The sequence below is a fragment of the Carcharhinus amblyrhynchos genome, chromosome 22, assembly GCF_965287045.1.
Source record: "Carcharhinus amblyrhynchos chromosome 22, sCarAmb.v2.hapA, whole genome shotgun sequence".
NCBI classification, from domain to species: domain Eukaryota; kingdom Metazoa; phylum Chordata; class Chondrichthyes; order Carcharhiniformes; family Carcharhinidae; genus Carcharhinus; species Carcharhinus amblyrhynchos.
In genome coordinates this window covers 43,169,191-43,192,310 of record NC_137345.1, presented here as the reverse complement: position 1 = coordinate 43,192,310, position 23,120 = coordinate 43,169,191, and the positions used below count along the sequence as shown (strand labels likewise).

Below are 23,120 nucleotides of genomic sequence, written 5' to 3'. Positions count from 1 at the left end.
AGAAATTTTTGAAGGAAAAGGATGACAAAAAATGTGAAGAAATGTAAAATTTTGAATACATTGTATTTAGAACTCTTAAATGAGTTATTAAGTCTTAATTGAATTGATTTATTATTGGCACATGTATTGGGATACAATGAAAAATCTTGTTTATTGCGCATTATTGCGGCACGGCAGCACATTGGTTAGCATGCTGCTTCAAAGCTCCAGGGACCTGGGCTCAATTCCCAGCTTGGGTCACTGTGTGGAATTTGCACATTCTCGTGTTTGCGTGGGTTTCCTCCGGGTGCTCCAGTTTCCTCCCACAGTCCAAAGATGTGCGGGTTAGGTTGATTGGCCATGCTAAATTTGCCCTTAGTATTCTGAGATGCATAGGTTAGAGGGATTAATGGGTAAATACGTAGCGATATGGAAGTAGAGCCTGGGTGAGATTGTGGTCGGTGCAGACTCAATGGGCCAAATGGCCTCTTTCTGTACTGTAAGGTTTCTATGATTTCTATGTTATACAGATAAAATATACTGTTCATAGAGTACATAGGGAAAAAGAAAGGAGTGGGTGTAGAATGCAATGTTACAATCAATAGTGGGTAAAAGGAAAGATTAGACCATTCAAAAGTCTGATGGTAGCAGGGAAGAAGCTGTTCTTGAGTCGGTTGGTGCGTGATTTCAGACTTCTGTATCTTTTTCTGATGGAAGAAGATGTAAGATACTATATCTGGGGCGCGTGGAGTCCTTAATCATGCTGGCTATTTTCCAATAGCAAAGAGCCAGTGAATGAGAGGCTGGTTTGTGTGATGGACTGGGCTACGTCCACAATCTTTAGTTTCTTGTGGTCCTGGTCAGAGCAGGAGCCATACCAAATTCCTCCAATATTTCTGCATGTTGCTTGGTGTCATGTGAAGCATCTTTTTGATTTGATTTATTGTTGTCACATGTATTAATGTAGAGTGAAAAGTGTTGTTTCTTGCGTGCTATACAGACAAAAAATACCACTCATAGAGAAGGAAACAAGAGAGTGTAAAATGTAGAGTTACAATCAGGTTGTAGATCAACTTAATGCAAGGTAAAGTCCATTCAAAAATTTAACAGCAGCAGGGAAGAAGCTGTTCTTGAGTCAGTTGTGCGTTGTTGTACATGGGAGAACCGATAGTCTATGGGTAAGTGAGAATTGCATTTCTGGCCCTGCAACAATTTCAGTAATGAACAAAGCCATTTGATCAGTTATGTTGCACAATGGTGACAGAACTTGTTTTTCCACATTGCACATTAAGTTAAAAGTTGAAGTAGGCCTGTGAACTATACTTCGAATTTCATGTTTAATGCTGAAACAATCTTTTCGAAGAAAAAGCCTTTTTTTAGTTCCCTCTCTAGTCCTTTATTAGAAAATATTAAAAGTAAATTTCAAGGTGAACAAATCCAGTCTATATAATTTTACAGCCAGAGGTCCTTTAGTCCAGACACTGTTCTTTGAATGAGTGGCATAGGTTAGAGGGATTAAGGGGTAAATATGTGGGGAAATGGAGGTAGAGCCTGGGTGGGATTGTGGTTGGTGCAGACTCGATGGGCTGAATGGCCTCGTTCTGTACTGTAGGGTTTCTATGATTTCTATGTTATGCAGTCAAAATTTGGGGGGGTGGTCCCTCCCCTTCCACATTAACAAGTACTGTTTTCATTTTGAGACTTTTCCTGAAATTAGCTTCAGTAATGAGTACATACTGCCTCAGCAATGTTAGGATATATATTGCATGTTTTACGTGCTTTGTGATTTCACACATGATGTGTGCACATCTCTGGATCATCAGTCTCAATTTATTTGCTCTTGCTGTTTCTCCAGATATACAACTTTGTAATCATAAGTTCAATGACTGACCTTATTTGCCAGTACAGGATGGGGTACATATAAAAAGCAATGTAACTCATTTTTCTTTTAACTCTATGGAACTAGTTTCCAAAGTCACTGACATCCACCAATTCAGAACTAGCAGTTAAATGCAGCAAATTCAAATCGAGTTAGGAACACAATCATTTAGTTTTATTTCTTTTTCTACTTGGTTGTTCTATAATCCTTGTTCCTTTTTATTCATTTTTACATTTAAAAAAGTCATAAATTTCTTTGTTTTTTAAAATTAGTGTTCTTTCTATCTCTGTGCACTATCTGTTCCTGTATCAGTAGCGCTCTCCACTTTCTCTTTGTGCTGTCACTGTGAACTTCAACTTTTTTAAAAGATTCTACCAACAGCGTTTAAGAGTGTGAATTGATGAGAATCATTTTTAGAAATGATCTTTCCAATAGTTGGTATTCTGTCCCATACTCTTCAGATCTCCGGCTGGGTCTGTCTCCGTCCCTTTCCCTCTGTTAACTTTTCTCCTCTTTGTTTTCTCTCCCCTCCATCCCTTTAATCTTGTTCATGCCCATATGTTATCTCACAACAGATTTGCGCACTGACCTCGTGTTGTTTCCTCTCATTTCCCTTCCCTGTCACAAGTATTCACAAAAAATGCATTGTTTAGTTGAGCTGTGTGCTGCTTTTGCTTGTAATATTCCATGTTACACCTCGCTTTTCTAGTCATTTTCATCGAATCATAGAATCCCTACAATGTAGAAGGCTCATCCAGTCTGCATCAACAACAATCCCATCCAGGCCCTATCCCTGTAACTCCCAAGTATTTGCCCTGCTAGTTCACGGCACAGTGGTTGGTGCTTCTGCCTCCTGGCGCCAGGGACCCAGGTTCAGTTCCTGGTATGGGAACTGTCCGTGTGGAACCTGCGCGTTCTCCCCGTATCTGCGTGGGTTTCCTCCCAGGTGCTCAGGTTTCTTTCTACAGTTTGAAAGACATGCTGGTTAGGTGGATTGACCATGCTAAATTCTCCCTCAGTGTTCCCGAACAGACGCCCGAGAGTGGCGACTAGGGGAACTTCATTGTGGTGTTAGTGTAAGCTTACTTGTGACACAATAGAAAAACTTTAAATTTTAATAGTTAAAACACGAAACAGGTTTTTGCTAATTTACTTAATTTTTTGATTGGAATTTAAAAACTTTCATTATGACAAATGAGAACTGCCTGGATTAACTGAGTTTGATTGACTCGTATCAGGCACAGGTTTCTTAATTTTTATTGGTCTCCCTGAATTGACAAGATTTGAGACGAGAATGTGAACCCTTATGCTGTAACTCCATAGCCAGCTAATCATAATACTGGTGTGTTGTGCAATTAGGCGTTACTTAATAGTCACTGGATTAGGTGTTGGACAAACGCATCCTGGATTAATGATGCTGCTGTGTCTCAGACCAAATGATGATCTGAACAGAAATGCTCAAAATAGGTTACTTCAAAAAGTTGGTTTTGTAGATCACTAGGTACAAAGCATTTATTTCAAAAGATTATAAACATGTAGAAACTTGTACATGTGACCTTATTGTGAAAAGTCAAGCTATTATAAACTTCTCTGTTAACTTGATTTTATATTATGTTCATAGCTACATTACCAGCCTCACTTCCTGTTCCTATTGCCTTGGTTGCACTTCCCTGCTGATGTTTGTGCTTTGTGTATTTAAGCATGTGGATGACGTGTCCTGAAGGTTCCGTGGGGGTAGTCATCCAAAGGGGATAGTCCTAGAGACTAAGGCATTATGGCTTCTTTGCATTGTGAATGGAATAATTCAATAAGGTCTCCTAGAACAATATCTTTACCATATTTGATGCACACCCTTCATTGCTGATTTTTTTTTGTTCTGTTTTTGTCATTGAATGTTTGTGTAATGTAACAAATATAAATGTTCAGTGCCTTACCAACTTATGTAAATAAAATTCCAAAATATGACTCTTTTATAAACTTCTGTTCATCGGTTCACAAGTGGTGGAAGAGATATTGAGAAGTTGTGAACAAATATGTATACCTAATCAATGCTTCTGCTCTGCTATAGCCAAATAAATCCCATATCTTATTTCTCATGGGGAATAGGCAACTGAGTTGATGGACACCTTGGTGGGTTGCCTCTTATACTTTTTCAATATTTATACTATAATAATACCTTAAATTCAATTTTTTTTAATTGATTTGGTGTCTGTTGAACTGCTTTTAAGAATTCCTGAAGCTATACTAATGACTCTGCATGGAACATGGCCATTAGCACTTCAGTTGCCTCCTGCTTCCTTACTGGTTGCAAGCAAATTTCTGTGGTTGTGACTCAGGAATGCAGTGTAAAATAAGTGTCTCTTGCAGGATTGTTTTAATCAGTTTGTATAGAAAAAGCATTGTGCAGTTTCCCTAGGAGTTGCAGAGCTGTGATATGTCGAGATAGAAGGTTTGGTTATAGGCTCAGTGTTTTCACTGTCTTAATTTTGCCATTTGATTTTGGTTTGATTTTTATTGTCACATATTAGCATACAGAGAAAAGTATTGTTTCTTGGATGTTATGCAGACAAAGCATTCTATTCACAGAGAAGAAAATGAGAGAGTGCAGAATATAATGTTATGTGTAGTGTAGTTACAATGTAATGTTGAATGCAAATTGCACTTTGCACACCTGGCATCATTAATTCAATTTATAACAAAGTTCTTCACATGACTGGAGATTAATATAGTTTTAGTTCTGATGTATTGACTGTAAAAAGTTACTATTCTTTACTATTTTGTTGGGCAGGAAGAGTACCTTTGCTTATCAGCTGATGTCTTTTGGTGACCTGAATAAAAACAAGTAATTTGTAAGCTTAATAACTTTGACAGCCACTTAGTTCTCACACAATTTTCTGTTCTGCCTTGTCCAGTTCTTCCCTACATTTCAGTTACTACTTAAAAGGGTGGTGCATGCTATTCACTATAGTTTGTTTATTAGTGTCACATTACATTAACACAGCAGTAAAGTTACTGTGAAAATCCCTAGGCGCCACACTCGAACACCCGTTTGGGTACACTGAGGGAGAATTTAGCATGCCCAATGCACCTGACCAGTACATCTTTTGGACTGTGGAAGGAAGCCTGTGCAGACACAGGGAGAAGGTCACTCTGTGCAGACAGTAACCCAAGCCGGGAATTGAATCCAGGTCCCAGGAGCTGAGAGGCAACAGTGCTAACCACTGTGTCACTGTACAATTTAATAAATTTGTTGGGGTAAATTTATTGAATTGCACGGTGGCAGCTGAGAAACAGCAGATATGAGTCACTTTTAAAGTTAATACAATAGAAGTAGCTTTCTTTGATCTTACGTGCTTCTTCCTGAGAGCCTGAACTTCCAATTAGCCTGGAAGACACATGCGGGTTATGTTAATACTGTGTAGCAGGTTTTTGAAGACTAGATTAGTCCATTTGTGATGTGCAGGCAATAATTCATATTATGTCACTGTTAACATGAGTCACGCTGAGATTTGAAGTTTTCCAATTTGAAATTGTGTCAACTTGTATGTGATTAAGTGAGCATGACGCCCAGCAAGTGTTGGTTAGAGAGAGGTAGCTTGAACATGTTTAGTGACAGATGTAGTTAATCTTGAAGTCCCATCCACAAATTAAGTGAAAGCAGAAAACTGGTCAATTTTACATTCAATTTGAAAGGATATTTTAGTTAAAATACCGTGCTTTTTGGTTGCACGAACAGCTGGGTCTGAGAGTTCTTGTCCTCAGCCCATCCCCCCCAAAAAGTAAGTAGAACTTTTTTTAGTTATTAATATGCCACTCTTAATTCAGCCATTAAGTATGTGCAAGGGAGGATTTGGGCAACTTAATTTCGAACGTGACTGGCCTCTCTGCGTGGTAGTTGCACAAATGACAGGGAAGATTAGGAACTTCCAGTACAGTTTGCCCAAAACTGTGATGAGGCTATCAGTGATTTATCATGCTTTTCCTTATTGTACCTGTTTTCTAAAATGCTGACTGCTGTTTAAGTAAAGTATGTTAAACTCCGTGAGTTGGGATTCTCCCAAAAAAATTCACTGTTGAATTCATGTAAAAACTGGAGTAAATCCTGCTTTTCTTTTCAGCAGGATTTTCAAAGTGAATCTCTTGCATCTCTGTGCACTGCAGAATACCTTAGCAAGAATCTCATTAAAAAGCACCCCATCCCCACTTCATTCCCCTCTTCTTTTAAATAATTTGTGCAGCTCCGTGCTGATTTCTGGTGCAGAGTTGATAACGCCAGAAATCCGGCGGCTGGAGACTTGGAGGAAGTGGCGGACAGTGGGAAGCATGCTACATGATCTCCGTTTGAGTCTCCCGGCCCCCAATGTCTTTCTTATATGGTTACAGATGTTAAGTTTTGGCCATTTTCATTACAATGGAGCACGTCGCAGCAGAAGTTAGCCTGCCTTTAAGTGGCATATTCACACCTGCACATTCCAGCAGCGATCAATTAATAGCAATCAGACATTTTTTTTTCCCTTAAAACCTAGACGTGTTGAGAACAAATAATCAATCACCAATTTGACAGATTAGTTAATTTGTCGCAGTGTGGGAATCAAGGCAGTGCTCTTCTGATCTGGATGGCTGAGTGTTACTCTAGGGGATGTCTTTTATCCATGAATATTGAGATCTGAATTGTGTTTAATGTTTGCAGTTGCAGCGAAATCCAGTTGAGTGAATAACCTCTCTGACCAACTTGTATTGGTAATTTCAGGTATAGTCCATATCCACTACAATCTTGAATTTGCTATGCTTTGATTTTATGTTCAACTTTTCAAAATTTAACTCAAGTATATATGAAAATTTAGCTTTTTCTCCATTCTCAGCAAATGCAAGGTATAATGTGTACGCTGTTAACCAAGAGGGCTTGAAACCTCAGGTTTCAAAAAAGGCGGTTTAGTATTAAATTTGATACATTAGAGAGTTTCAAACTAGATATGAAAATTAGCTCGTTTGTTTAGGAAAGTGTGATAGAATAAAATTGATCAAAGTATTTTTTCCACTCAGTCTGTGGCTATATGAAAGTGCCGGCATGCATTGAGAATTGTGGATTTGTGTCCTGATTATGTAAACTCCTGGATCTATTTACAACAGATGATTGTTCTGTTTAAGTACTCTGAATACAATTACATAACCAAAGGCAGCCGAACAGAGAATACTATTTGAGACAAAAGCTGGTTGAAATTACTTTTATATTTATTCTATAATTTAGACTTTATCTGGAATTTTGAAAGTGCAGATCGCTGTAGCTGCAATTTTAAGTTAGTTTTAATGTATAGATACAACTAATCTAGGAGCTGTTGCATCTGATGACTTATTTTGTGCTGCACAGACTAGGAATAAATATGTAAAGTTATGCAATCCTTTGCTTCAATTAATGCTGTATGTTTTCAGTTGTGTGTTCTTATTGTTTTCTGGATATTCAAGTGCTTATCCATTTCAAAACTGTTGTCATTGAGTTATAAAATTATTTTCCTTTCTAGGTTTAAACTATTCTTAATCTTTGAATCTTGCTAAGATTTCAGCAATTCAAAAATGTATCATAATATAGACCCTCCAAGTTGTCTGCAGTAACCTGGTCTTAGTTAATGCTTAGCTGTATATATTGGAAAAGTAGTTCTCATGAGCAATCCTCCATAACCGTAACCAGTACCCAAGGTCAGAGTCGAATCCAGGTCCCTGGTGCTGGAAATGGTTATGTGCAAGGTACGACCATCTAATTAGAATGGAAGAGTTCATCAGTATGATTTTTGTTACAAGATTGGAAGTGATTTTTTTTTGTTTACCTTTTCGAGTATACAATATTTTAGTAACTGGAAGGGTCTTTTTTAATATTACCATATAGCCCTAGCACTCGCTGTCTGATCTTTTGCATGAAAAGAGCCATACATCATCAAGAACTGTGACCATCAGGTGATGTGCAGAAGCAGAAGAAAGCTAAATATTTTTTCAAGGTGTCCAGTTATAGTTTATTCACAAAGTAATCTGAAATATACTTTTAAAAAATCATAGCATTGTTTAGAGTGATATTATGGTTATAGAAGAATTGTTTTAGCCAGATCCATTTCACTTGCATGTATATTGAAACTGAGAAGATTAGTGTTGTGTATGTTTACATTCAGCATTGCGATGGGTTTGTTGCCTTTGCTTCATCGATAGCATAGTGGTTAGCACTGCTGCCTCTCAGCGCCAGGGACCTCTGTTTGATTCTGGCCTCGGGCACAATAGAACATAGAAGAACATAGAACATTACAGCGCAGAACAGGCCCTTCGGCCCACGATGTTGCGCCGACCAGTTTTTTTAAAAAAAACACTGACCCACTAATTTAAACCAATCCCTTTTCGTCCATAAACCTATCCATAGATCTCTTAAACGCCCCCAAACTAGGCGCATTTACAACCGCAGCAGGCAGGGCATTCCAATCCCTCACCACCCTCTGGGTAAAGAACCTACCCCTGACATCTGTTCTATAACTACCACCCCTTAATTTAAAGCCATGCCCCCTCGTGCTAGCATTCTCCATCCGAGGAAAAAGGCTATCACTATCCACCCTATCTAAACCTCTAATCATCATATATGTTTCAATAAGATCCCCTCTTAGCCTCCTTCTTTCCAGTGAAAACAACCCCAAATCCCTCAGTCTCTCCTCATATGACCTCCCCTCCATACCAGGCAACATCCTGGTAAACCTCCTCTGCACCCTCTCCAAAGCCTCCACGTCCTTCCTGTAATGTGGGGACCAGAACTGCATACAGTGCTCCAAGTGTGGCCGCACCAGAGTTGTGTACAGTTGCAACATGACGCTGCGACTCCTAAATTCAATCCCCCTACCAATAAACGCCAAGACACCGTATGCCTTCTTAACTACCTTATCTACTTGATTCCCAACCTTCAGGGTTCTATGTACACATACACCTAGATCCCTCTGCTCCTCCACACTATTCAAAGTCCTCCCGTTAGCCCTATACTGAACACATCTGTTACTCCTACCGAAATGAATTACCTCACACTTCTCCGCATTAAACTCCATCTGCCACCTTGCGGCCCAGCTCTGCAACCTGTCTAAGTCACCCTGCAAACTATGACACCCTTCCTCACAATCTACCACACCACCGACTTTGGTGTCATCAGCAAACTTACTAATCCACCCAACTATACCCTCATCCAGATCATTAATAAAAATTACAAACAGCAGTGGCCCCAAAACAGATCCCTGAGGCACACCGCTCGTAACCGAACTCCATGACGAATATTCACCATCAACCACCACCCTCTGTCTCCTATCTGCCAGCCAATTCCTGATCCAAGTACCTAGATTACCCCCAATCCCATACATCTGCATTTTCTGCAGAAGCCCACCATGGTGAACCTTATCAATCTGTGTGGAGTTTGCATGTTCTCTCCATGTCTGTGTGGGTTTCCTCCAGGGTGCTCTGGTTTCTTCCCACATTCTAAAGATGTGTAGTTTAGGTGGATTAGCCATAGTAAATGCACCGGGTTACAGGGATAGGGCGGGGGCGTGGTGGTCCTGGATAAGATGCTCTTTGAGAGAGTTGGTGCAGATTTGATTTATCGAATGGCTGCCTCCTGCACTGTAGGGATTCTAAGGTTGATTGACTGGTAAGTCCCTGTGCTGATTGTATTATTGAAAATGGATTAGTTTAAAACAAAAACATCACACACACACACACACACACACACACACACACACACTCTTACTATTGCACTAAATGTAAATAGTTGATTTGTACTCTAGTCAATTAGAGTCATGGTGGCCAAAGTAGTATAGTGTGTATCATTCAGGGTATAAAAATAACTGAATTGATTATCAAATACTGTAGAACTGATTTGACATCAAGAAGAGTGAGAAGGAACACTGCACTATGATCACAGTTTATTCTTTAGAAAGTGATTGCCAAATTCTCGAGCTTTCTATTAGGGTCATGCCCCAGCACTACTTCTAATGCGTTTTATAATGTGAATGCTTGAAGGCTGTACAATCTTAATTGGTTTAGATATTTAGAAACTTACAACATTACACAGTATAGGTCTCTGTAATGTTAAATATATTGTACTCCTTTGCACTCTAGGTTTTGTGCTATATTCATGGTTCTCAGATTCTAAGTGCATTGTCAAAATTAGAATGCCCTTTACTGAATAGAGTTCTTGTTTTGTAGTGTAATGATAGAAAGATGACTTGGGAGTTATGTAACACCATATTAGATAAAATACTTCATACAATAACCTATTTTGAAGTGCAGTGACTGTTTCAATGAATTAGTGTCTTGCTTGCTCCAATGTTTACTTTGAAGGCCAATGTTATGTTCCAAGGGATCATTGTGCATTAATATATCAGTACTTTTCATCTCTCCCTTTTATGTATTATTGATCGAAGGAGGAAGAACCAGAGGTGATAGCTGGAGGAACACATAAGATCGGGAGTTGTGGATTAGAGAAAGTCACAGAATTAGGGAGTGATGAACCCATAAAAGAATTTAAACAAGAGGATAAGAATTTTAAATTTGTGGCACTGGGGGACCTGGATTATAATTGACTGTTACCGCCTTACTAGATGTTCACTCCAGAGCATTATCACAATTGCATTGAATTAATTTGTGAAGGCAGGTGTTACATTTGTGATGTTTCAAATTTGCACAGACCTGTGTAATAGTACTTCCTCATCCATGGCTTTGTCACTTTTAGTTAGCCTCTGGGCTGACTTCTCATCCTCCAGCCTCATCCAGAACTCAATCTGTTTCCTACTCGTTCTAAGTTGAGCTCACCTATTATCCTGTCTTTTCTGACTTGCGTGAGGTTCTCAGAACTCACCTCTTTGTCTAAGCGTTTAGGCACCACCTTTTTGTTTTATTGTGCTTCCTGAAGTGCGTGAGGACATTTTTCTACCCGAGAAGCTGTGTAGGAAAAAGAGCTTGGATTATTTATCCTGATGTTCCAAAGATCTTACAAGTGATGAAGTAGTTTTGAGTTATTGTCGATGTTATAATATTGAAGATGCAACAACCAATTTATCCACTGCAAGGTCAGATGTAGATTAAGGGATAAAGGCTCAGGACATTGGAAAACTCCCCTGTTCTTTGAATAATGCCGTAGGATCTTTTGTGTCCACCTTTCCTGCTCTTTGAAGATCTTTTTCTATTCATCCAAGTGGCTAGACAGAGTCTCAATTCAGTATCCCACAGATCAGATGGCACCTCCTACAGTACAATACTTCCTTATTGCTACACCTGCAGCCATAATGTGGTGTTGAACTGGGGTAGGCATAGTAAGTAGTGTCTCGACACCAGGTTAAAGTCCTACAGGTTTATTTGGTCACATGAGCTTTTGGAGCTTTGCCCCTTCATCAGGTGAGTGAAGAGTTCAGTTCACAAACAGGGCATATATAGACACAAACTCAATTATAAGATAATGGTTGGAATGTGAGTCTTAATTGGTAATCAAGTCTTTACAGGTGCAGACAAAGTGAATGGAGACAGGTTAAAGAGATGTGAATTGTCTCCAGCCACAACAGTTAGTGACGTTTCACAAGCCCAGGCAAGCTGTGGGAGATCACTACTTCCTCCTGAAGATATACAAGGCTAATGCACCCAGCCGTCCCATCATATCAGGCAGTGGGACCCTGTGTGAGAACCTCTCTGGCTACGTTGAGGGCATCCTGAAACCCATCATACAAAGAACCCCCAGCATCTGTCGCGACACTACGGACTTCTTACAAAAACTAAGTACCCATGGAGCAGTTGAACCAGGAGCACTCGAACCAGGAGCACTCCTCGTCACATTGGATGTCTCGGCACTCTCCACCAGCATCCTCCACAACAACAGTATTGCTGCAGCTGCCTCAGTACTCAACGCCGACAACTGCCAATCTCCAGACGCAATTCTACAACTCATTCGCTTCATCCTGGACCAGTGTCTTCACCTTCAACAACCAGTCCTTCATCCAGACATGTGGAACGGCCGTGGGTACCAAATTTGCACCTCAATATGCCAACATCTTCATGTACAGGTTTGAACAAGACTTCTTCACCGCACAGGACCTTTTAACTGACGTTTTACACTAATACATTGACATTTTCTTCCTTTGGACTCATGGCGAACAATTGCTGAAACAACTACATGACGATATCAAGTTCCATCCCACTATTGCATTCACCGTGGGCTACTCTGCAGAATCGGTTGTATTCTTGGACACACACATCTCCATCAAGGACAGTCCTCAGCTCTTTACTGCAAGCCAACGGATAACCTCTCCAGCTTTTCTTCTCCAGCTTCCACCCTAAACACATTAAAGAAGCTATCCCCTATGTACAAGCCCTCCATACACACAAGATCTGCTCAGATGAAGAGGATTGCAGCAGATGCTGAAAGATGCCCTCGTAAGAACAGGATATGGCACTCAACTCGTCGACAGCTCTGACGTGCCATAGTGAAAAATAGTACAGACCTTCTCAGAGGACAAACATGGGACACAGCAAACAGAGTAGTAGCCTTCCCCGGAGCAGAGAAGGTATGACGTCCTCTCCGGGGCCTTCAACATGCCATCGATGAAGACTAATATCTTGCCAAGGCCATCCTCACACCTTCACCATTTGCCTTCAAACAACCGTGCAACCTCAAACAGACCATTGTATGCAGTAAACTACCCAGCCTTCAGGAGAACATGACCACGACACCACACAGCCCTGTCATAGCAACCTCTGCAAGACGTGCTGGATCATCGACATGGATGCCATCATCTCAAGTGAGAACACCATTCCCCTTGCTGCCGGGGAACACTTCAAGAAGTCTCACAACACCAGGTTAAAGTCCAACAGGTTTATTTGGCAGCACAAGCCACTAGCTTTCAGGGTGCTACCCCTTCATCAGGTGAGTGGGAGTTGTGTTCACAAACAGAGCATTATAAAGACACAAACTCAATTTACAAAATGGTTGGAATGCGAGTCTTTACAGGTAATCAAGTCTTAAAAGTACAGACAAAGTGAGCGGAGAGAAGGTTAAGCACAGGTTAAAGAGATGTGTATTGTCTCCAACCAGGACAGTTAATGAGATTTTGCAAGCCCAGGTAAGTCGTGGGTGTTACAGATAGTGTAACATGAACCCAGTATTCAGGTTAGGCCGTCCTCACGTGTGCGGAACTTGGCTATCAGTCTCTGCCCAGCAACTCTGCACTGTCATGTGTTGTGAAGGCCGCCTTGGAGAATGCTTACCCAAAGATTAGAGGCCAAATGTCTGTGACTGCTGAAGTGTCCCCAACAGGAAGAGAGCACTCTTGCCTGGTAATTGTCGAGTGGTGTTTATTCATCCGTTGTCGTAGTGTACGAGTGAATGAATACAACAGATGAATGAACACCACTCAATAATCACCAGGCAAGAGTGTTCTCTTCCTGTCGGGGGACACTTCAGCGGTCAGGGCATTCGGCCTTTGATCTTCGGGTGACTGTTCTCCAAGGTGGCCTTCACAACACATGACAGAGCAGAGTCGCTGAGCAGAGACCGATAGCCAAGTTCTGCACACATGAAGACGGCCTCAACCGGGATCTTGGGTTCATGTCACACTCCTTGCCTGGGCTTGCCAAATCTCACTAACTGTCCTGGCTGGAGGCAATACACATCTCTTTAAACTGTGCATAATGCTCTCTCCACTCACATTGTGTGTACATTAAGAATTGATTACCCGTAAAGACTAGCATTCCAACCATTATTTTGTAAATTGAGTTTGTGTCTTTATATGCCCTGTTTGTGAACACAACTCCCACTCACCTGATGAAGGGGCAGTGCTCCAAAAGCTAGCTGCTTGTGCTACCAAATAAACCTTTGGACTCTAACCTGGTGTTGTGAGACTTCTTTTTGTGTTTACCCCAGCCCAACACCGGCATCTCCATATCAGGGAACATTTCAGCAGTCAAGGGCATTCAGCCTCTGATCTTCGAGTAAGGGTTCTCTAAGGCAGCCGTCACAACGCATGATAACACAGGATCGCCGAGCAGAAATTGATAGCCACGCTCCATACGTATGAGAGTGGCCTCAACCGGGATCTGGGGTCCATGTCACACTATCTGGGGCGGCACAATGGTTAGCACTGCTGCTTCACAGCGTCACTACCCGGGTTTGATTTCCAACTTGTGTCACGGAGTGGAATTTGCACGTTCTCCCTGTGTCTGCGTGGGTTTCCTCTGGGTGGTCTGGTTTCCTCCCACAATCTGAAAGATGTGCTGGTTAGGTGCATTGACCTGAACAGGTGCTGGACTGTGGAGATGAGAAGAATTTCACAGTAACTTCCTTGCAGTGTTAATGTAAGCCTTACTTATGACAAATAAACTTCTAAAAACTTTAACTTAACTCCTCAAGACTTGACTGGGCTTGCAAAATCTCATTAACTGTCCTGGCTAGAGACAATTCACACCTCTTTAACCTGTGCTTATCCCTTTCTCCACTCACATTGTCTGCACCTGTAAAGACTTGCGTTCCAACCATTATCTTGTAATTGAGTTTGTGTCTATATATGCCCTGTTTGTGAACCAAACTCTTTACTCACCTGATGAAGGGGCAACACTCCGGAAGCTGGTGCTACCAAATAAACGTGTTGGACTTTAACCCGGTGTTTGAGACTACTTACTGTGCTACTCTGGTGAGAGCTGTGATTATGTACTTGAGCCTGTAGAGTTTAGTTTAAACCCATGACCTTTTGATTGAGAAGAGTGCTACCAGTGAGTCAAGACTGACGCAAATGCAAAAGGCATGTTGTCATGTTAGTGATCAGTGTCGAATGATGTGTCAGGATGCTGTGTTAATAAGGCACCATATAATTAGCTGCATTTGTAGGTAGGAAATGCCTGTTTTGCATTTAGATTATTGCTCTCTGACTGGAAGTTTACCCGTTGAGATAATGTAGATTGTCGGCTTTGAAAAGACATGAAATGTACAGTTAAAGTTCTGAGGTTTTTTTATATTTTCTGTTCAAACCATGAAGTAAAGGTGGTCTAGACTTTTACTAAATTGCTCATTGATGAGAAATATATGCTGCATATTCTCAATATCAGTTGGTGACATTACTTTCTCCACTTTGCCTTTTGTATAAAATCAAAGTTTATTACTAACTGGGATAGCACAGCACTTGTGAATGTATCATTTAGTAGTTTTAGAATTTGACTGGTTGATGTGTATTGCCATGCCCCTCTTAGGAAGTGGTTATTCATGAATGGTCTGATTTTGATTAAAGATAATCCTCTTCCACCTCCAGTGTGCACAAGTAGAATGGTAATTAATAAAAGTTAGTTTCCTGTTCCATTGGAAAATATTTGTTTCAGGCACCTTATAAATTTATGTTAAGCTACCCTTTGTGGTTAGTACATTGGGAACTAAACTGCCTTGAATGCATGTGTTTGTTAACCATATGTATTTCCAACATGTTTTAATGTATTTGTGGTGTGCTCCTTTTGGCTTACTGAAAGACTTTACTTGGGTATTTGTTTTGTAGGGAAGAGGGTAGTAAATTGTAAAAGTTGAAACTGCATTTGATACCCAATGTAATGCAAATAGCCAGACTGTAGCATGTATGAGTAATGATAAAACACCAAATAAGCAGTGTTACAGTTTGTAACTCAAACTGCAACATTCTATTATCACAACCATGCGAATGATTGATACCCCATCCTTTTTTTCTGAATAGAGTGAGTTTGTCACAGAACAACATACCCTGAAACTTTTGATTGTGTTTATTTGTGGGGCTGCTGTCATAATTGGTAATGATTGCTATGCTTTATTTGCATCTACCTGAAACTTGGATTCAAATTTTCACTTCCGCAGAACCTTCACAAATTTGAAAACTCACTCATTTTAGAAACCAGCTGGCTTCCAGTAAATTTACTGCTTAATAAGATGTTATTGTGATGGCAAGTAGTGTTAGCTGTGTATATAGTGTAAGTAACGGTCAAGACCTGTAAACCGTATATGTTTGTACCCATCCAATCCACTGAAAAGGCACCTTTTTTATTGGGAATTTTGAGTGAATTTTCAGTGTTTTCTTTATGTAAAAATGCATATTAGGAAAAGTAGGTTGGGAATGACTGATAAGCATTAACTACATGTTTAGATTTTAGCTCAAGTCACTTGCCATGAGTTCTATATTTATAAAATATGATGCTATACTCTGAATTAAGTATACCTAGGCATGGTCTTGAATTTTTATTTTAAAATACTGCTTGAATTAGTGTAAAACGAGTGTGGATATAGTATGAGGATGCACAGTGCTCTGGTTTCTCTGTATACTATATAAACCACTTGCTCTTTTCTAAAGATTTCTGTGGTTATGTTTGAAATGATAATGTAAAGTCAGCACGTTTAAAGTTAATGGTTCATGAAAAATAGCATTGTTTAGAAAAACAAATTTACAGCACAGAAGAAGGCCATTCAGCCCATTATTCATATGCTGGCTTTTTGAAGGAACAATCCATTTAGTCCCACTCCCTTGTTGTTTCTCCACAGGCCTGTATTTTTTAAAAAATTTTGTAGCATTTAAATAATTCCCAATTGAAAGTTATGAAATTTACTTCCACCATTCTTTCAGACACTACATTTCAGATCATAATTTATTTTCATAAGAAAAATTCCGACATCTTCCCCTTGGTTGTTTTGCAGATTATCTTGAATTTCTATCCTTGCTTGCAAGCACATCTTCAAAAATCCCTCACAATTTTGAACATCTGTCCCTTGACTGTCTCTTTAGTTTATTTTGGCGCTCCTTATTCTTTCAGATTGCACCATTCCACATTCCCCTCATTAAATTTCATCTGTAGTATGTCTGTCTATCTCTTCTGAATAAGTTGCTATCCTGTTTATTTACTACATTAGCAAGTTTTGTTTGTATCATTTGAAATTGTGACTCTAATGGTTTGCACTGGGTCACCAAAGTTTTGATTAAAAGGAGTAATGGCCCAAGACTGACCCCTGGGAAACACCTTCACATGCTTCTTTCCAGTGTGAAAAACAACAATTCTCCACCCCTCTCTGCTGTCTGCCAAGACAATTTTGTTTTCACTGTTGTTCAATTTGGTAATAAGTCCATTATGTTGAATGTTGTTAAACTTCTGTCCCGACATCTTGACTAAGTTTAACTCTTACATAATTTGAAAATAATGTTCTGAAATGACAATTTGGCTGACACTTTCAGAACAGAAAATTCTCCAAGAGTGTGTTGAAATTGAAATGGGGCCTCACAAAGAAAAGTTTAAATAAACACTGATTTAAGTTAGCTCCTCAAGGAAACTTAATTTTTCCTGATGTCTTGGTAGCCTTCTGGTTGATAATCTAATTGCTCCATCCATTCATCCATTTTATGTATATTTTTTAGAAGTTTCGTATCTCTGATAGCATTTACTGATTCAGATTGGGGGAAACGAGAGTTACAGAATTAAACAAATGACAAATGTCACTTCACTGCCCTAAAAGTCAATAATTTTTACTTACCCATTTAAGAGTAATGCAAATAAAATGAATTATTTCTCAAAACATTATATACAGGATGTCATAGTATAAGGATTTCTAGTGCCACACTGATGAATGCTTGACCTTACGTGGCACTGAACTGTTCTAACCACAACGATCTGAATTCAGTCCGTGGCCTATAAGGTGGATTTAGCTGATGTCAGGTAGTGAGAAAACTAGAGGTGTTTATTCACTTCTCTGTAGTTATCCCTCCTGGAAGTGTGACAGCTGAGTGAAGGAAATTTATTTTTGGGACAGGCAGCCTGTAAATGATTATGTTCTCTAATGGTGCATTCAGGATATATTGCGGAACGTTAAACTGTTCTTTTGCACTACATTTTTCACCACTTAGTATCAAGGTTTTCTTTGGTGACTTATTTTTGGCATATTTGGTATATTTTCATGTCATGGAAAATCTTGTACTCAGAAGCACTTTTTTTTTTGGTATAAACAAATTCCTTGCAGTATCTTAATGATTGAATGTTACCAAGTGGCTTTCTGCTGTTTTTAATAAACCTGACCATTTGCCATGTCTCCCTGTTTGATTCACTGTAATTGAGGTGAGGGAGTCATGATTTGAGCCTCTTAATTTACTACAGCTACCAACCAGTCAGATATTAACATGTTCTCATTCGGCGCTAATCTTTAATGTACTGAAGCTTTGGTGAGTACATTGGCCTGGATTTAATATCAAAATCAACTTTTACCAGGGCATTGAGATCCTGGGAGAGCAGTATCCATGATCTGGCTTCAGGTGTTTATATTGCTATCTGCCTTATTCTAACAGTCATGATGTGGAGATGCCGGCGTTGGACTTGGTTAAAAACACTAAGAAGGTTCACAACACCAGATTAAAGTCCAACAGATTTAATTGGTAGCAAACGCCATTAGCTTTCAGGGCTCTGCCCCTTCGTCAGGTGAGTGGGGAGTTCAGAACAGAACTCCCCACTCACCTGACGAATAAGTTCAGTAAGTTCAGAACTCCCCACTCACCTGACGAAGGGGCAGAGCCCCAAAAGCTAGTGGCGGTTGCTACCAAATAAACCTGTTGGACTTTAATCTGGTGTTGTGAGACTACTTACTTATTCTAATAGCACAGCCAGAGACCTTGTTTTCTATGGCAGCCAAACTTAGTGGTGTGAGGATAAAACCCTGGGCGGTGGAATTTGACTTACAGGGAATTAGACAAGCACATATAAAACCATTCACATTGCACCTTTTACTGGTTTAGGAACTATTCCATGGCATTATGAGAACTGATGACAATCAGAAGGAAGATTTAAGTTTGGTGTGATTGCAGAAATGGATTTTGAGAACACTAGATGAGCATCTACTGTTAACATAACATAAGAAATAGGAACAGGAGTAGGCCATCTAGCCCTTCAAGCCTGCCCTGCCATTCAATAAGATTATGGCTGATCTGAAGTGGATCAGTTCCACTCTCCCACTTTCTCCCCATAACCCTTAATTCCCTTGTCTATCAGAAATCTTATCTACCCGTGACTTAAGTATATTCAGTGAAGTAGCCTCCACCACTTCAATGGGCAGAGAATTCCAGAGATTCATCACTCTTTGAGTGAAGAAGTTCCTCCTCAACTCCGATCTAAACTGTGCACCCCCCCCCCCCCCCACTTATTTTGAGGCTGTGCCCTCTAGTTCTGCTATCCTTTTTAAGCGGGAAGAATCTCTCTACCTCTGCTCTATCTAGCCCCTTCATTATCTTGTAACTCTCTATAAGATTCCCCCCTCAGCCTTCTAAACTCTTAACGAGTACAGACCCAGTCTATTCAATCTCTCTTCATAAGCTAACCCCCTCATCTCTGGTATCAGCCTGGTGGACCTTCTCTGTACTCCCTCCAAGGCCAATATATCCTTTCGCAAATGTGGGGACCAAAACTGCACACAGTACTCCAGTTGCGGCCTCACCAGTACTCTGTACAGTTGTAGCAAGACCTCCCTGCTTTTATATTCTATCCCCCTCGCTATAAAGGCCAACATTTCATTTGCCTTCTTGATCACCTGCTGCACCTGCAGACTGGGTTTTTGCGATTCGTGCACAAGGACCCCCAGATCCCTCTGCACTGTAGCATGCTGCAGCTTTTCACCCTTTAAATAATAATCCCTCCTACTATTATTTCTACCAAAGTGGATAACCTGACATTTGCTAACGTTATACTGCATCTGCAGGCCCTTGCCCACTCACTCAGCCTATCCAGATCTCTCTACAGACTTTCCGCGCCTTGCACGCAATTTGCTTTTCCACTCATCTTCGTGTCATCAGCAAATTTTGTTACCCTACACTCAACCCCCTCCTCCAGATCGTCTATGTAAATCGTAAACAGTTGAGGCCCCAGACAGATCCCTGCGGCACTCCACTAGTCACCAACTGCCAACCAGAAAAACACCCATTGATTCCAACTCTTTGCTTCCTGTTAGCAACCAATCCTCAAACCACGCTAACGCCTTACCCCCAACTCAGTGCACCCTAACCTTTTGCAGCAACCTTTTGTGAGGCACCTTATCAAATGCCTTCTGGAAATCTAAAAACACCATATCCACTGATTTCCCTTCTGAACATCGCACTAGTCACATCCTCATAGAAATCCAATAAACTCGTTAAACACGACTTCCCCTTCACGAATCCGTGCTGCGTCTGCTTGATCAAACCGTTCTTTTCTAGGTGTCTTGCTATTTCTTCTTTGATGATGGATTCTAGCATTTTTCCAACTACGGGCGTTAAGCTAACCGGCCTATAATTCCCTGCCTTTTGTCTGCTACCTTTTTTAAACAGCGGTGTAACATTAGCTGTTTCCCAATCTTCTGGCACTTACCCAGAGTCTGGCGATTTTTGATAAATAATTACTAAGGCGTCTGCTATCACCTCTGCCATTTCTTTCAGAACCCTGGGATGCATTCCATCCGGTCCCAGGAACTTGTCTACCTTCAGTCCTGTTAATCTATGAAGCACTGCCTCTCTAGTGACAGTAACGGCATTAAGGACCTCATCTCCTACCATCCTTCTATCTTTAATATTTGGCAAGCTATTTGTGTCCCACTCCGTGAAGACCGACACAAACTTATTTAAAGCCTCAGCCATTTCCTCGTTACCCACCGCTAATTCCTCCCCCTCGTCCTGCAAGGGTCCAACATTCACTCTAGCCAGTCTCCTCCTCTTTTATATATTTGTAAAAACTTTTACTATCATTTATTATATTTAGAGCTAGTTTAGCTTCGTACTCTACCTTTCTTTATCGCTTTCTTAGTTCTTTGTCCTGAATACTTGATATTACTGCTGGCGTAGGTTCAGTCTCTGAATTATACTGAAATAGTGTGCCCGGGGTATAAATGCTATGGTTCAAAAATGCTGATACTTAAGTGACTTGAGCTTAAAAAAATGGCATTCGGACAACCCAAATGTATTTAGACAATACTTTGTCTTTTATTTTTCTGCTTTGTCAACAAATATGTTCCCTTATTTGAAGAAATGGCTCACACATATCAAGTTGTCCTGCCCTAAAGAGCCATTGTTTTTATTGAAGAGTCTGCAGCCAATTGATGATTTGCATGTACTTGGTGTATAATTTCTCCTCTTTTCAACGCCCCCCCCAGGTTACTTGTCCTAGTCATGGCATACAACACTTGGTTGAGTAGTCAGCCTCAGTTTTTCACCCCCTAAGTGTAAGGGCAACAACGATCAAGCAGGCTATGTTGCAAAGATGCCTGCGAGTTTAAGACGTAGCCACTCTTGGTGGCAGATGCTAATGGCATTTCAAAATGGCGACCATCCATAACATCACCAGGGTTTCACTTTTATTATCTGCACATAAACTTCTAAAAACCGGGGTAGACTCTTAAGGTTTCAAAGAAGCACTTGTATGCTGACATCTGTGGTATTTGTTTCAGAATCTGAAACAAAAGCCCATCAACAATAGCAATGCATTTTTTAAGCACTTTTAATGTAGTAAAACAAAATATGACACCTAACTTGACTGAAAGCTTGATCAAAGAGGTAGGTTTTAAGGATGAACTTAATGGAGAAAAATGATGCAGAGAGTTTTGGGCTTTGAGAGCTAAAGGCATGGCCACCAATAGTGGAACATTTAGAATTTGGGGTGCCTGTGGCTAGAATTGGAGGAATGAATATATTTTGAAGGAGTCGAGAGTTGGATGAAATTACAAAAATGGGGAAGAGCCAGGGATTTGAAAATGAGCATGGACATTTTTAAATGAGATGTTATTTAATTGGGAGCCATTGTAGATCAGTGAGCACTGGACAGATAGGTGAATAGCACCCGGTTAGATCATTGGTGGCAGAGTTTTGGATGACCACAATTTTATAAAAGGTAGATTGTAGGAGAGTGGCCAGGAGTGTATTTTTTTTTGTTTTTTTTATTCCAATACAATCAAATAGAGTCCAATTCAGAGTCTCAACAAATTGAGACATTCCCGATCCAATCTGACAAGACAGGGCTCTCACCTCCTGTCTTGGGCTTGATCTACATGATCCAAGCTTTTTGGAATAGGCAAAGCTCCTCCTCCAAGGTTTGATCTCATTTGCATCTTAGCCAAAGGGCCAAGATGCCGCCTTTAAAAATTGCTTCAAGTGAAGGTAAAATGTAACCTAATGACTTCAACCAAACACAGCATGTCGATATTACACTTGATTTCTAGCGATGTGACAGAAATTGAAGTGAGAATACAAGAAATGTGAGCAGCTGTAGGCCATTTCATTAGTTGAGCCTGCTCAGCTACTCAGTTTTAGCATGGCTCATCTTGGGCTTCAGCTCTCCTTCACACTGCCGTATCTCTTCATTCCCTGAAAGAGCAACAGTCTGACTCATCACCGATCTTATTGATGGCGTTTGTATGTAACCCAACTCATCGCTGGGTTAAAGATGACACTAAAGTTGCAAATGGTCAGGTTCAGCCTCAAACAGTTGCTAGGGAGAGGAATAGAGTCAGTGGCGAGAGAATAGAGTTTGTGGTGGGCACTGAAGCCAATGGTTTCAGCCTTTTCAGTATTTAATTGGATGTTGGAGAAGCAGTTTTACGATTTTGAGCTAGTGGATGGGAACAAAGGAGATTGTGGTGAAGATGGAGTTCTGTGTCTTTACTGTACATATGGAAACTGATGTTGCATTTTTGGATAATGTCCCTGGGGGGGGGGGGACAGCATGTAAATAAGAAATAGGAGGTGTCTGAGGATAGACCTTTGGAAGCACCAGAGGCAGCTGTGTTGGAAAGGCAAGAGAAGCCATTGATTGTCTGGCTACAAGGTTATAATTAGACAGGAATGGATCCAGGTGAGTCCAGCTCAATGATAATGGATAGGGTTCAGCAAAGGATAGTGTGACCAGCTATGCTGGATCAAGAAGGATACTGACACAGGGTGTAAATTGTGACTTTGTGAACTGTTTGGTATTGCTGCAGGGATGGAAGTCTGATTGGAGGGATTCAAACATGGGTCACTGTTGAAAATTGACATAAATTTAGGAGATGCCTACATTTTCAAGGACTTGGGGATGGGGGATCAAAGGTTGTTTTTTTAAATGTGAAGGGTAATAACAGATTCAGAGGAGAACAAGGAAGAAGCTGAAGAGAGAGTACTTTGAACAATGTCAATTTAGTTGGGGAGCCAGAATGGGCAGGAAATTCGGTGGTTAGTTTAGTGCAGATAAGGTTAAGAGAGCTGGAAGTGGGTCTCACAGACAAGATGTGCTTGGA

At 40.5% G+C, this 23,120-nt stretch overlaps 1 protein-coding gene across 6 annotated transcripts in view; it reads left to right on the top strand.

Annotated features, from left to right (window-relative positions):
* The window catches only part of LOC145357096 (homeodomain-interacting protein kinase 1-like), a 119,947-nt gene that overhangs the window by 35,288 nt on the left and 61,539 nt on the right, over positions 1-23,120 (top strand). The gene's annotated exons all lie outside the window — the stretch shown is intronic.